Source organism: Papaver somniferum, unplaced genomic scaffold (genome assembly GCF_003573695.1).
Source record: "Papaver somniferum cultivar HN1 unplaced genomic scaffold, ASM357369v1 unplaced-scaffold_137, whole genome shotgun sequence".
Taxonomy (NCBI): Eukaryota; Viridiplantae; Streptophyta; class Magnoliopsida; order Ranunculales; family Papaveraceae; genus Papaver; species Papaver somniferum.
The window spans coordinates 12,178,414-12,192,339 of NW_020622934.1; the positions used below are offsets into that span (position 1 = coordinate 12,178,414).

Consider the following 13,926-nt stretch of genomic DNA (forward strand, 5'->3'; position numbering starts at 1 on the left):
CAAAAAGAGGTAGTAGAGTTAGAAGGAAGCACGACTGAATATACATACTGAACTTCAGTTGTGTCCTGAATGTGTTGCAGACTTGTGAGCGACGGTACATGTTTGATCCATATCAACCGTAATAGCAAAGGAATTCATATCAACAACTAGAAAAAAAAAAAACAGTGATTCTATGAAAAATTGCAGAACATTTGGCATTTATTTATGATTTGCAGTGGCTATCATGGGGCTGCATTCCTTTAAACTAGTACTTTCTCATGTTAGATGTGATTCAGTTTGTTCGATTGTTCTCTCTAGACATAGTTTCAATATGTCAAAAGAAATCAACCCCTTATGTTGAACTAGTCCTCCTTCAAGCCCCATTCATATCAACATAGTTTGAAGCATGGATAATTGCTCTGAAGAGGTGGGCAAGCCCAGAAAAATTATAAGAAGCTTTAGAGAACCAGAAAGAAGCATAAAAATTCGAAAGTTGAAAGTTCAAAAACCAAAAACTAAGATACTTGTATTAAACAACAACAAAACAGCCAACAGTAATCCGTATTAACATCAGAATTAGGAAAAGCTAAACTGAACACAACCCATCAATATCAACCTTCCAAGAAGCAACACCCTGATCCAAGTTAACACTTAATCAACCTCCTCGATCTTAGGTCCTGCACCAGTACCAGCACCCATTGAAGGACCATCTTCATCCATGCCACCAGCACCACCCATGTCAGGTCCAACGCCACTTTGATACATCTTAGCAATGATTGGATTGCAAAGACTCTCCAGCTCTTTCATCTTGTCATCAAATTCCTCTGCCTCTGCAAGCTGGTTGGTGTCAAGCCACTGGATGGCAGCTTCAATAGCATCCTCTATTTTCTTCTTGTCGGCTGGTGCCAGTTTCCCGGCAATCTGCTCATCCTTAATAGTATTCCTCAAAATTGTAAGCATAGTTCTCCAAAGCATTTTTCGACTCAACTTTCTGCTTGTGCTGTTCATCCTCTGTCTTGTATTTTTCAGCCTCCTGCACCATCTTCTCAATCTCCTCCTTCGACAACCTTCCTTTGTCATTAGTGATAGTGATCTTGTTCTTTTGCCCTGTTATTTTATCCTCAGCAGACACATTTAGAATACCATTTGCATCAATGTCAAAGCAAACAGTGATCTGAGGTACACCACGAGGTGCAGGTGGAATTCCAGATAGCTCAAATTTCCCAAGCAAGTTGTTATCCTTGGTTCTTGCTCGCTCTCCTTCATACACCTGAATCAACACTCCAGGCTGGTTGTCGGAGTAGGTAGAGAAAACTTGCTCCTTTTTGGTGGGAATAGTGGTGTTTCTTGGAATTAATGTAGTCATAACCCCTCCAGCTGTCTCCAGTCCCAGGGAGAGAGGAGTAACATCCAACAGCAACAACTCCTGCACTTTCTGATTACCTTCACCACTCAAAATCGCTGCCTGCACAGCTGCTCCATAAGCCACAGCTTCATCAGGGTTGATACTCTTGCAAAGCTCTTTCCCATTAAAGAACTCCTGCAACAACTTCTGCACTATAGGAATCCTAGTTGATCCACCAACTAGAACAACATCATGAACACTGCTCTTGTCCATCTTAGCATCCCTCAAACACTTCTCAACAGGCTCCATACATTTCCTGAACAAATCCATGTTCATCTCTTCAAATCTTGCACGAGTGATGGATGTGTAAAAATCAACTCCTTCATATAAAGAATCAATCTCAATAGTGGTCTGGGCAGTGGATGAGAGAGTCCTCTTCGCTCTCTCACACGATGTTCTCAACCTCCTTAAAGCCCTGGGGTTTCCACTGATATCCTTCTTGTTCTTCCTTTTAAACTCTTGCACAAAGTGGTTAACCATTCTATTATCAAAATCTTCTCCTCCAAGATGGGTATCTCCAGCAGTAGCCTTGACTTCAAAAATACCCTCTTCAATAGTCAGTAAGGAAACATCAAATGTACCACCACCAAGGTCAAAAATAAGAACATTCTTCTCCCCAGTACTTGACACCTTCTTATCAAGACCATATGCAATTGCAGCAGCAGTTGGTTCATTAAGACCAGCAATCATACCAGCATCCTTTGTAGTTTGACGCTGTGAATCATTGAAGTATGCAGGGACTGTAACAACAGCATTCTTTATGGAAGAACCAAGGTAAGCTTCGGCAATCTCACGCATCTTAATTAGAACCGTAGATGAAATTTCGTCAGCTGCAAATTGCTTCTCTTCGCCTTTGTATGTGACAATGATCATGGGTTTTTCACCTGGTCCAGCAATAACCTTGAAAGGCCATAGCTTCATATCAGCTTGAACTGAAGGATCGGAAAACCTTCTCCCAATCAAACGCTTGGCATCTACAAATGTCAGTAACAAGGGTAATTCAGCAGAAGCACTAACAAAAACCAGAAGAGGCATAATAATTCAAAATCAACAAAAAAAAAATTAGTGGCATCTTTCTTAGCTGGACCTCTGACTCAACTGAGTCAGATTCATGGATACATATTTTGACAAAGCCAGAATGGATATCTCTAATACAAATAGGGTAAGTCGGTAAGGTCCGCATGTACTAAATCAGGCAAAATCTGACTGTTCATTTCAACTCGTACAAGTCGATCTGGATAACTCTTATTTAAATCACGCAAACATGCACATTGATGAATCTACTAACTTTTGAATCTGACTCGCTTCCACTCGACGACCATGCAAAATTTCCATTAGACAATTCCAACTCAACTCAAACCGAGTCAGGCTCAAAAATTCAAAAACAAACACATTAAGAGAAATCAAAAAAAAAAAAGACAAAGAATCAAAATCTTACCAAAAACAGTATTAACAGGGTTCATAGCAACTTGATTCTTAGCAGCATCACCAATCAAACGTTCAGTATCAGTGAAAGCAACATAAGATGGCGTAGTCCTATTTCCTTGATCATTAGCAATAATCTCAACTCTGTCATGTTGCCATACTCCTACACATGAATATGTTGTTCCTAAATCAATACCAATTGCTGGCCCTCCCCTTTTCCTGCCATTCTTTTAAATTACAAGTCACTCACACAGAAAAAGTTGCTTGGAACACAAAAATTGATTGAAAAAAGAATTGGTCAGAGTCTGAGAAAAAATTGATTCTGAGAATTTTTTGAGAAGCCTGTCTGTTTTGTTTGAATGGTTTGAATGAATTTTATGAGGGGAAGAGGGGTTTTCATTGTTTTTATATACAGGAACTGAAATTTGATTCGAGAACGTTCTGGTGGTTCCGTGGCCGTTGGATTGTAGGAACGTAGGTTTGGATCAGTCTAGTTGGTTCGAGAAGTTTCTTTGTTGGTGGGAGTTTTAACCGTTGGATTAAGTTAGGGAACCCAGGTGGTGGGGGTTCTGGTAATTTTTTTGTTGGGTGTGATACAGTCCCTGCCCTTGTATTGGGAGTTTCCATTTTGCAGGAAGAGGAATGATTAGAATAAGTTACCACCGAGACTGAGAGAATTAGATAGTTTGAGATGCAATGAAATAAGGGAGGCAATTCTTAGATGTACAATTGAATGATCCCGATCAAGGCCATTACAACAGCACATAATAATAATCAAGGATGTGAAAGCAAAGAACCCAAAGTAGTAAAGGAGCAGGGTACAGATATACATCCTACAGAACTGAAAACAGAAGAATTACTACGAAAATGAAGAGAAATTAAACTTTAATGATGAGATGCAATGGGATGATTATTGTAACACTCAACGGTTAGTTGCACCTATTCCTCGCGATTTTGGCAGCCTGACTGCGACCAACGGGTTCACTATGCCTTGTGAATCTCTTCCCAAGCCCATACCCTCGATGAATCCCATCTTTTCCATCATTTTGGATCCGAATCCTTTGGTGTGCCTCTCAAATGCTCCAATTCCAGGTGTGGGTTTTGACGCTCCAATTCCAGGTGCGGATTTTGACAAAGATGATCTTCTACTACTACTGGTAGTTCTAGTAGTGGTAGGGGTTCTAGCTTTAGTTCTAACCCTTGTTGCAGATGAAGAAGAAGGTTTGTCCTCAGTGGCATCTGATGTTGGGGAAAACTCGACACCCAAGCCGAGAGACTTGGGGCGTTTGACAGCTTCCACAGGTGCCACAATTCCTTGCCCATCCTTTCCTAAACCTCCACCTTCTACAAATCCCATCTTGGCCATCATTTTTGACCCAAAGCCCTTGGTGTGCATCTCAAACTCACCAACCTTTGTCATCATTTTTGATAAGCTGCTGCTGCTGATAATATCCTTCTTAACATCAACAACGGATGTTGTCGTCGTAATCTGAATCTCCTCCTCAATTTTAGAATCATCATCAACTTGCATTACACCACTCGAGACAAATGACATTGGTTGATTAGCGTCATAAATTACCACGTCCTTACCACTGTACCGTTTCTTCCATCCACTCTCACCACCACCACCGCGGTTCCTTGATCCAGATTTTCTTCTTGATGAGGGCTTATCATCTAATGAACCTGAACTGATAATTTCGGAGTTCTTTTGGATCTGCTTCTCTCTCCAGCTGCTAGAGGTTGATTGATGACAAAATCAGAAGGCTCGTCTCCTTCTCGTAACAGCTGAAATGTTTAGGAGAAAGAATGTAAAGGCTTTCAGAATTTCAAGACCCTACTTGTAACTCTCTTCTAATTTTCTATCTAGGATTGTTTCGATATGAGCTATAAGAAGAGATACTCCAGTGTAACTTAAATGGACAACAACAGCTTCTGCCGTTGTCGCGCAAGGAAGTTAACACCAATTTCAAGTGCAGAGAGCCGAAAAAAAGTCACCACGAGAAAGAGGCGAGAAGGAAGAAGCCTACCTTCTCCAAGCGGATTTTATCGCTCGAAGATGGCATACATGTTTGCGCAGTTCTCGACACAGTGACAAATCTGTAAAGGCAATTAAATATTAATCCATATTTTACAAGCATCAAGTGCGGAGAAATGTATAGTAAACAGCAAAAAAAGAAATGGAGCATCCAGTGCGCTGTCAGTTACTTGTGGTATCATCATCTAGAACTAAGATCAATCAGGAGTAGAAGTCAGATATACACACAAGGTAGCTTAAAATAAAGGGCCAAATGGTGTTGATACCTCTTATTCCCAGAACCTTGGCGACCACTGGATAAGCGATAAATTGATGCTAGGCGTTGCACCTAAGATATCGACATAATGACAATTATTAGGTGAAATAAATTTTTCTATACCCAGCAAAGAGGTATCAAAGTAATCAAACAATTAGTAAAAAAACAAGAATCAGGATGTGTTCTTCTTAGTTTACTGGTGGTTTCTGTGAATATAAAAAGGAAGCTCACATAAGGAGGAAAAAGTGAAGAGGAAGAATCAATGACTAACAACATACCTGGGTACAATCTCCAGAATGCATAGGTTGGAAGCATAACATATCAACCTCATCCACAACCATCTGCTTTAATTTCTACAATTTTGCAAGATATAACGTATCATATTAGCTCGTATGACTACCAGGCTGACAATAAATATATTTAATTGTACATATATTATAATTTGCAACCTGATCTAATCAAAAGGATGCTGACTTCTAAATGCAGGATGTATAAGCTGGGCATAAAGTAAGAGAAAACAGTATTCTCATGTTATATAATGTTTGCTAATTAAAGAGGCTTTTTATTGGAAAATCATATGACAGGGAATTTACTGTAAGCAAATGGACAAATTGAAAATCAGGAGACAAAACTGCACCACTGAAACCAAAAGCTAGAGTCAGCTTTTTGACTATCCTTCAGCCTTTCTGCTTACAACTTGATTCATCAAGTAAGTGCTTACTCTTCGCCCAATTGGATCTTCGAGTACCCTGATGATTATAAGCCTTGCTAATTGTACATGTATAATATTACATATGTTTTCCTGAGGGAACAAACTTTTACTCAATTCCTCTTTAGCTAAGGGTTGGTAGAAGCATGGCAATGTCATAATGACCTATAACACATTCCTACAACAGATGCCTACAATTCCGAGGCTTGACCTCTCCAAATGACTGGTGATCCATGAAGCTTCTTGTAAAGAACAAGATCCAAGGAAGCAATGACTAGTGTGAGTCTTACCAGATTTATTTCATCAAGATCAACACCACGGCGGATCATTCTGTCTCGACTCTTCACCGCCATCAACTCTTTGCGATGTTTCTTCTTGGCACCTGATCAAACAATACACGTAAGGACCCAATGAACTGAATAACTCAGCAAAAAGTAGGTTCAAGTATCACAGGTCATTCCCAAAAATCAAGACATTGTTAATAAAAACAGCAACATGTTACTACAAATAATTAATAACCACAGTGACTGTTTTACCTGGAATACCCCGGAAATTTTTGCTCTTTTGGCCCTCACTAGGCCAAGATCTAGGAAGATAAGATGCATGCTTCTTCTTTTTACCCGAAGCTGATCTGGGATCCTTCAGAAAAAAAAGATCATCCTCTGCCAGCGATCCAATGCTCACACCATATCCTTCACCTCTTTGAGACCCCAAAGAATCCCTCTTCTTTCTTAGTCGTGGCTTTTTCATACCATATTCTCTCGATGCATTAAGTAATGAAATCCCACCCAACTTCTTTGATCTCTTGTCATCACCACTCGTACTTGATGGAGAATCATCCAAAGCTAATTTCCTCAAAAATTCCACATCCATAAGTTCACTACTTCCTCCGATTCCTTCCAAGTAATCTTTCACCACTTCGTCATCAAGATCCAAATCACTACCATAAATATCATCTGTACTATCGCTGCCTGAAGACTCATCCACATCAGATGAATCAGAAGAGTCTAAACTCTCTTCAGGTGATTCTCCTTCATGAGCATTCATTAACTCATCACTTTCATAATCCGATATATCTTCCGTGTAAAATTTCATACCTCCAATAGATAAATACCCAGAATTTTTCTTTGGCGTCGAATCATTTAAAATAAACATTTCTTCTTCCTCCTTCCTTCTCCTTCGGGCACTATCACTAATTTTCTTCGTCTCAGCAGCAGATGAATTCAATTCTGAAGTCCCGCGTTCAATTTCTTCCTTCACTGACACATCACTTACCAGCCTTGGCGTCATCTCCTCCTCCTTCACAGCCTCTCCAATTTCCTTCTTCACCAACTCATCACCCATCACCACCTTAGGTGTCATCTCCTCCTCTTCCTCCTCCACAGTCTCACTACTAAATCCTAACCCTTTACGCTGAGAACACGAACTTTCACCCAATTCAGAACCATAATAATAATCATAAGTTATCTCCGAAACACCACCATGTGCGTCAACGCACGGTGTTTCATCAACATAGGCAACAATTTTACTCTCCTTATCATTAAACAAAATCCTCTGGCGAGATTCATCCACATCATATTTCAATGTCTCACCACTACTCCCATCATCCACAATCAACTGCAAATGCAAAAGAAATCACTAATTTGATTGAAACTCAAAATGGCGAGCTACAATGTTATCTCAATCTCTGTACATGTGGAGTACGTTAAGTGTAGGAAATATTATCTGGGGAAAATACTTGATATCTCCATTACTTTACCTCGGATTTGACGTAATCAAGACCAATTGCAGATTTACCATTAATCAGTTTCTCTAAAGGTTTCGACTTTGATTTGATTCCTAGAAAAAATCATTAAGAATAGGGTTATTTTATGTTTCCCCAAATATTTATTAGGGTAAGAAAACGAACTTACGAGATGGAATTGGAGTGGAACGAGATGAGGAAGAAGGATCATTTCTCCAATCTGCTAATACACCGCCTTTCACGAAGAGACCACCACCATCACTGCTACTGCCACCGCCACCGCCTCCACCACCGTTTTTGCTGAACCTTCTTTTTGGACCGCCCATGGCGTAAGTTAGTGACTAGCACAGAAAATGTAACGAGTTTGTATCTTATAAACAAGTAAAGAATATCCGAACTCTGTAGAGATTGATGCTATTCGCGAATATTTACTAGAATATGTGCGAAGTATGAAAATGTATGTGCAAACTTCAAAGGTTCCATCTTGATTCTTCGACAAACCCTAATGGTACGCCTAAAACTTAGGCACCGAACCGTACCGTTTAGGGACTAAAACCGACTCGAACCGTTAATAACAGTGATTTTAGACTATAGAAAACTGATATATTTCGGTTCGGTTATGGTTTATTCTTAAAATTGAACTGATCTCGAACTAGTCAGACCATTTTATATTCTTACAAATTCTTTCTGTAAAATAATCTATCGTTTATCATATTGTAATATGTTAAAAATATTCATGATGAGTTTTACCTTTCTAATCACTATGTGTATTTCTTCTATCCTAACAAATTCGAAAGTTTAGTTTTTTATCGATGTACCTAACAGTTACAAACCGACGGCTGGTCTTAGAACCGATTCAAATTTGATTAATAATATCGCTTTCAAATCATTAAAACTGAGCTTTTCGATTTCGGTTTTGTTGGAATCAAAAATTGACTCAAACCATATCATGTGCAACCTTAAATCCTATGCAGTTTCTTAGACTAACCACTATGGACCACTTATACCAAGTTCACAGCAGAAAACTATCGTTGTAAGAGGCGGCAATTCATGCATGAGTTCCACATTTATATGAAACTTGATTGTGAACTCACACGCGTAGGGATAAATGATCACACTTCAATTACACTTCTTCCTAAACTTTCATATTTTTCTCGTGCTCCTATTACACTCGATCTACACGGTTATATTTTCTTTTCTTTTTAAAAAAAAAATATAGTCGCTAGTATTTCTTTGTATAATCTACTACCTTATTCACCGTCCACACCCCAACTGTTAGAGCACTGCTCGGTCGAACTCGCAAGCGTTACTATCTCAAGCTTGTTCTCAAGTTTAGTTGCCAAAACTATAAGTCTTGATTTCTAGTCTACTTATAGCCAAGTCTCGAATTAGGATAGAAAGTGTAGTTGAGCATTAGACTTCACGGCATTCATCATTCAAAGACGAAGAACTACTAAAGGGATCTTGTGGAACTTCATCAATTAAAGGTATGTGGAGACTTGAACTCATCAATCACTCAAAAGTCTATCTACTCTATCTCCTATTTGAGATAAAAGTCGTATAGCTATATAGACTTCAATTATACACATTTGATATTTCGAATTGAGATTAACTCGCTTACATATTTCTCAAAATATGTGTTGGTAAGCTTTCGCTTTAACCAAGTTCATCTTATATTCTTGACGAAAGTCAAAAGATGATCGTGTGAAAATCTCCTTGTAACATCTTACATGATTTGTGTGAGACAGTCATTTGATGTAGACTCGGGATGTTTCGTATTGATCATTCGATCACTTAAAAATTGTTTTGAAGCTAATAATTTGTGTAGGACAGTTGTTGTCGTCTTCTAAGAATATTTCAATGATTGAAATGGGAGTTTAGAACACTTAACCATAATTGGATTATAAGCACAGTATGTGTACTTGCATATGTGTTGGTCAATGACCGAAATGTAGTATGCATGCGAGGTCAGGTAAAGTCCGGGAGCTAGAATATGTGTACTTATACGCGTAATGGTGAAGTCAGTTGAAGTCCGGGTATTATAGTATGCGTACCTGTAGGCGTACTGGATTCAACTGAAGTTTGGAAATGTACGACAGTATGCGTACCCGTTTGCATACTGGCGAACACAGTCCAAGTACGGCTACTTAGGTATGCGTACTTGTTTGCATACTTGAGTATGTTATGTTCTAAAATCGATTTTTCCATTAACTAATACATTTATATAATAAGGAATTCAATCTTTTGCAAACCGTGGCTATAATGTTCATGAATTGACTTAAGTGAATCAAAATGGATTTTTATTTAATTGTGTCTTGTATACTTTTATGAGAATATAAACAATTGAACAACTCTAAAACTAGTTTCATTTGAGTCATTTGAGCTAGTTATGGTTAAGATGAATAAGGTTGATATGAAAGTGTTCATAGGGCTAACTTCGGTTAACTATTGTTGAGACAACAAAGGTGTACACGTTTAGGTACGGTTACTCATATCTAAATGAAGTCACTTTTCATTTGTGTGTAACAAGCTAAGTTTGATCTAACGGTTGAAAGATATTAGCTTGAGTCTAATCAGGTTTTCATCTAACGGTGAATATTGAATGCTTTGTTACCAAGGTAACATTGATTGCAAAACCTGATTTGAAGACTATATAAAGGAGAACTCTAGCAACTGGGAAACCTAATCCCCACAACTCATGTGTGATATTAGTTGCGACTAGAGTCGATTATCCTTTAACCTTAGGTTTTTCTAAAACCCTATAGGTTAACGACTTGAAGACTTCATTGGGATTGTGAAGCCAGACCCAACTATTTTCTCTGTAGTAGCGTGTTATGATCTTGTTGTTTTCTATCGTGATTGAGTACTATCTTCTCTAAGATTTGCTCGAGATTTAATATCTGATAGGCAAGATAAAAAGTAGTCACAAACACATTCGTCTCATCGTTTGTGATTCCACAATATCTTGTTTCGCTACGATACGATTAAGATTATTGTGAGGTGATTGATATTTCTAGGTTGTTCATCTGGAATATACGTCAGGCATATCAATTGGTTCCTGTTCACCTTGATTTATCAAAAGACGGAACAAAACTCATAGGTATATTTGTGGGAGACAGATTTATCTTTTCAATATACTTTTCTGTGTGAGACAAATTGGTTTATCAAATCTTCAACTTTGGGTCGTAGCAACTCTTATTTGTGGGTGAGATCAGCTAAAGGATTCAAGTTCGCAGAATCCGGCGTGGTTCTAGAGGTGTAAGGAACGCTACTGTACCTTGATCAGTGTGAGATTGGTTAGGGCTCAACTAAATTCCAGTATGAAGTTAACTTGGAGTAGGCTCGTGTCTGTAGCGTCTTAATACAGTTTGGTGTTCAAATATGGACTAGGTCCCGGGGTTTTTCTGCATTTGCAGTTTCCTCGTTAACAAAACTTCTGGTGTCTGTGTTATTTCTTTTCCGCATTATATTTTCTATATAATTGAAATATCACAGGTTGTGCGTAAGTTCAATCAATTGAGATTACAACCTTTGGTTGTTGATTAAATTGATTGACACTTGGATATTGGTTTTTGATATCGTCCAAGTTATTTCTTATGTTCAATCGGGCTCGTAAATTCATATTTGTTTGATTGTAGATTGAATTGAGAAATTGAGATATAACTCTTTGATATACTTTTCTTAAGATTGAGTGTAACTGTCTAGTTGATTCTCTTGAAAGTATATTGGAGTTAGTCCAGACAGATTGCTAAGCGAAATATTGGGTGTAGACCCCCGCTTTTTCAATTGGTATTAGAGCAGGAAAACATGTTTAAGACCTTATAAGTGTGTGTTTGTAGCGATCTGACTCTGTGGACAATAGTGTTATCTCAGATAAATGCATCATCTGAAATAAAACTTATGTTTCCATGAAATCTATTAAAGATAAAAATTCGTCTATCTCGAATTTAGATGAACATTGTGTTCTAACGAAACAGGATTGCACTGATAATTGTTACCCCGATTACCTTTCGAACGGGTCTGACTCTGATGAATAAAGGGATGCAGCCGAAGAGAGTAAAATGATTCTAAATCTTGTTAGAATCCAGGCTGATAGAATCAATCGGTTGAAAAACAATGTCAATGCACTCATCGGTATAGTAAAAGATCGTGACTTTATATTAAAGTCTCTTAGCGAGGAAAACAACGAAGTTTGCTCCTCACTCGAGGCGAAACTCAAAAAGGATGCCTTGGAAATTGAACATCTTCTGAGTAAACTCTTTATTCGAGGATGTTCTAAAGATTCCACTATGCCAATCGCTTTTGTCCCAACTGAAAATTCAGTTCCAGAAGCTAAATCACAATCCCTTCCGATTAGAAAAGATGTGCATGTATCTTTCTCTTTTCTAATCAAGGAATCTCCACATCACACGGAAGGAAAAAATCTCCCAACAATTGTGTTAAGTCTGTTCACTCTAATCACTCAGGTGGTCAAAAAGTGTGTCTCTTTTGTGATTCAAAAGGACATGTTGAACAAATGAGGAAATCGAAGTTGAATGACAATTCTATTGTTCGACTTCAACACACCTTAGATTTAATTCCCAAAGTTATAACCGACATTCGTATGTATAAACCAATTGGTTTTAGTACCCACCCTATGAATCCTACCAGGAAAGTCAGTGCGATTTGTTCCTCGAATGTTCATGCATGTAACAGTAATCTTAACACAATTCGTCCAAGAAGAGTTCAAGGATCTTCTTCAGCTAATAGGGGAGATACTGTTGTTCTTGATGAGAATAAGGTTTCAGGAGAAGGAATGAAAAATGGAGGTATTAAAGACAACCTAAATTTGATAATTGAAGGATACAAAAAACTCATCAACAGGCTGTCGAATCCCTCTGATCAAAATCCTTCAGGTAAGAATCCATATTATGCGTCGTATTTTGATGATAGTAAGTTTTATGATAACTTTTCGCATCAAAACGGTTTTCCTCCAAAGATTAAGAAAAAGAGGGTTAACCGAAAACAACATTCATTTAATAAGGTCAAAGCTCATACTTGTGCTAATTAATCACAAGCTTTCTTGTATCTTTATAAACTCCTTGATGAATACACTAAGTTTCGACTATGTGAAATCATCGAAACAAAGTTGATATGTTCTCTTTTAGTCATGAAGTATCTCTATGAGAATTTCATTATGATCCCACTAGTTTTCGTACCTTTGCCAATTTATATTGACAAAAGGGGGGAGAATTAATGTATAGTTCACATTACAAATACATATAGTTTACGGATCATTATATAAGGGGGAGTGGGTTTCATGTGAGATGAAGTATTGACTAAGGGGGAGTAATACATGTCACCATAGTATTGTTATCAAAGTTGTGATACAATTGGACTTTGATGCCGTGTAATACTATGACACTGTATAATAATGATTGAGAGCTACTGTTTGATCATTGTTATAGCTACGGATCTTCAACAACTATGATGCTGAGTTGAACACATTCAGAACCACTGGAGTACTTGGAAGTGACGAACCAAGGAAATTGGGAGCTACAAAGTTTATTTATTTTGTATTCCATATGTATTGATAATTTTGTCAATAAAATTGACAAAGGGGGAGATTTCCAGAGCACCGCTTGGTCGAACTTGCAAGCGTTGCTATCTCAAGTTTAGTTTCCAAAACTATAAGTCTTGATTTCTAGTCTACTTATAGCTAAGTCTCTGATTAGGATAGAAAATGTAGTTAAGCATTAGACGTCACTGGATTCATCGATCAAAGATGAAGAACTACTAAGGGGATCTTGTGGAACTTCATCAACAAAAGGTATGTGGAGACTTGAACTCATATATCACTCAAAAGTTTATCTACTCTATCTCCTATTTGAGACAAAAGTCGTATAGCTATATACACTTCAATTATACACATTTGATATTTTGAGCTGAGTTTAACTCGCTTACATATTTATCGAAATATGCGTTGGTAAGCTTTCGCTTTAACCAAGTTCATCTTATATTATTGACGAAAGTCAATAGATGATCGTGTGAAAATCGCCTTGTAACATCTTACATGATTTGTGAGAGACAGTCATTTGATGTAGACTCGGAATGTTTCGTATTGATCATTTGATCACTTGAAAATTGCTTTGAAGCTAATAGTTTGTGTGAGACAACTTTTTTTGTCTTCTAAGAATGTTTCAATGATTGAAATGGGATTTTAGAACACTTAACCATAATTGGATTATAAGCACAGTATGCGTACTTGCGTATGTGTTGGTCAAAGACCGGAATGTAGTATGCATAACCATATGTGTATTGGCGAGGTCAGGTAAAGTCCGGAAGCTAGAGTATACGTACATCTACGCGTACTGGTGAAGTCAGTTGAAGTACG

The 13,926-nt window shown here is 37.9% G+C and overlaps 2 pseudogenes; both read right to left on the bottom strand.

The window, feature by feature from the left end:
- Nucleotides 1-452: 452 nt before the first annotated feature.
- Nucleotides 453-3,172, bottom strand: LOC113334835 (annotated as a pseudogene).
- Nucleotides 3,173-3,506: 334 nt separating this feature from the next.
- Nucleotides 3,507-8,020, bottom strand: LOC113334824 (annotated as a pseudogene).
- Nucleotides 8,021-13,926: the final 5,906 nt, after the last annotated feature.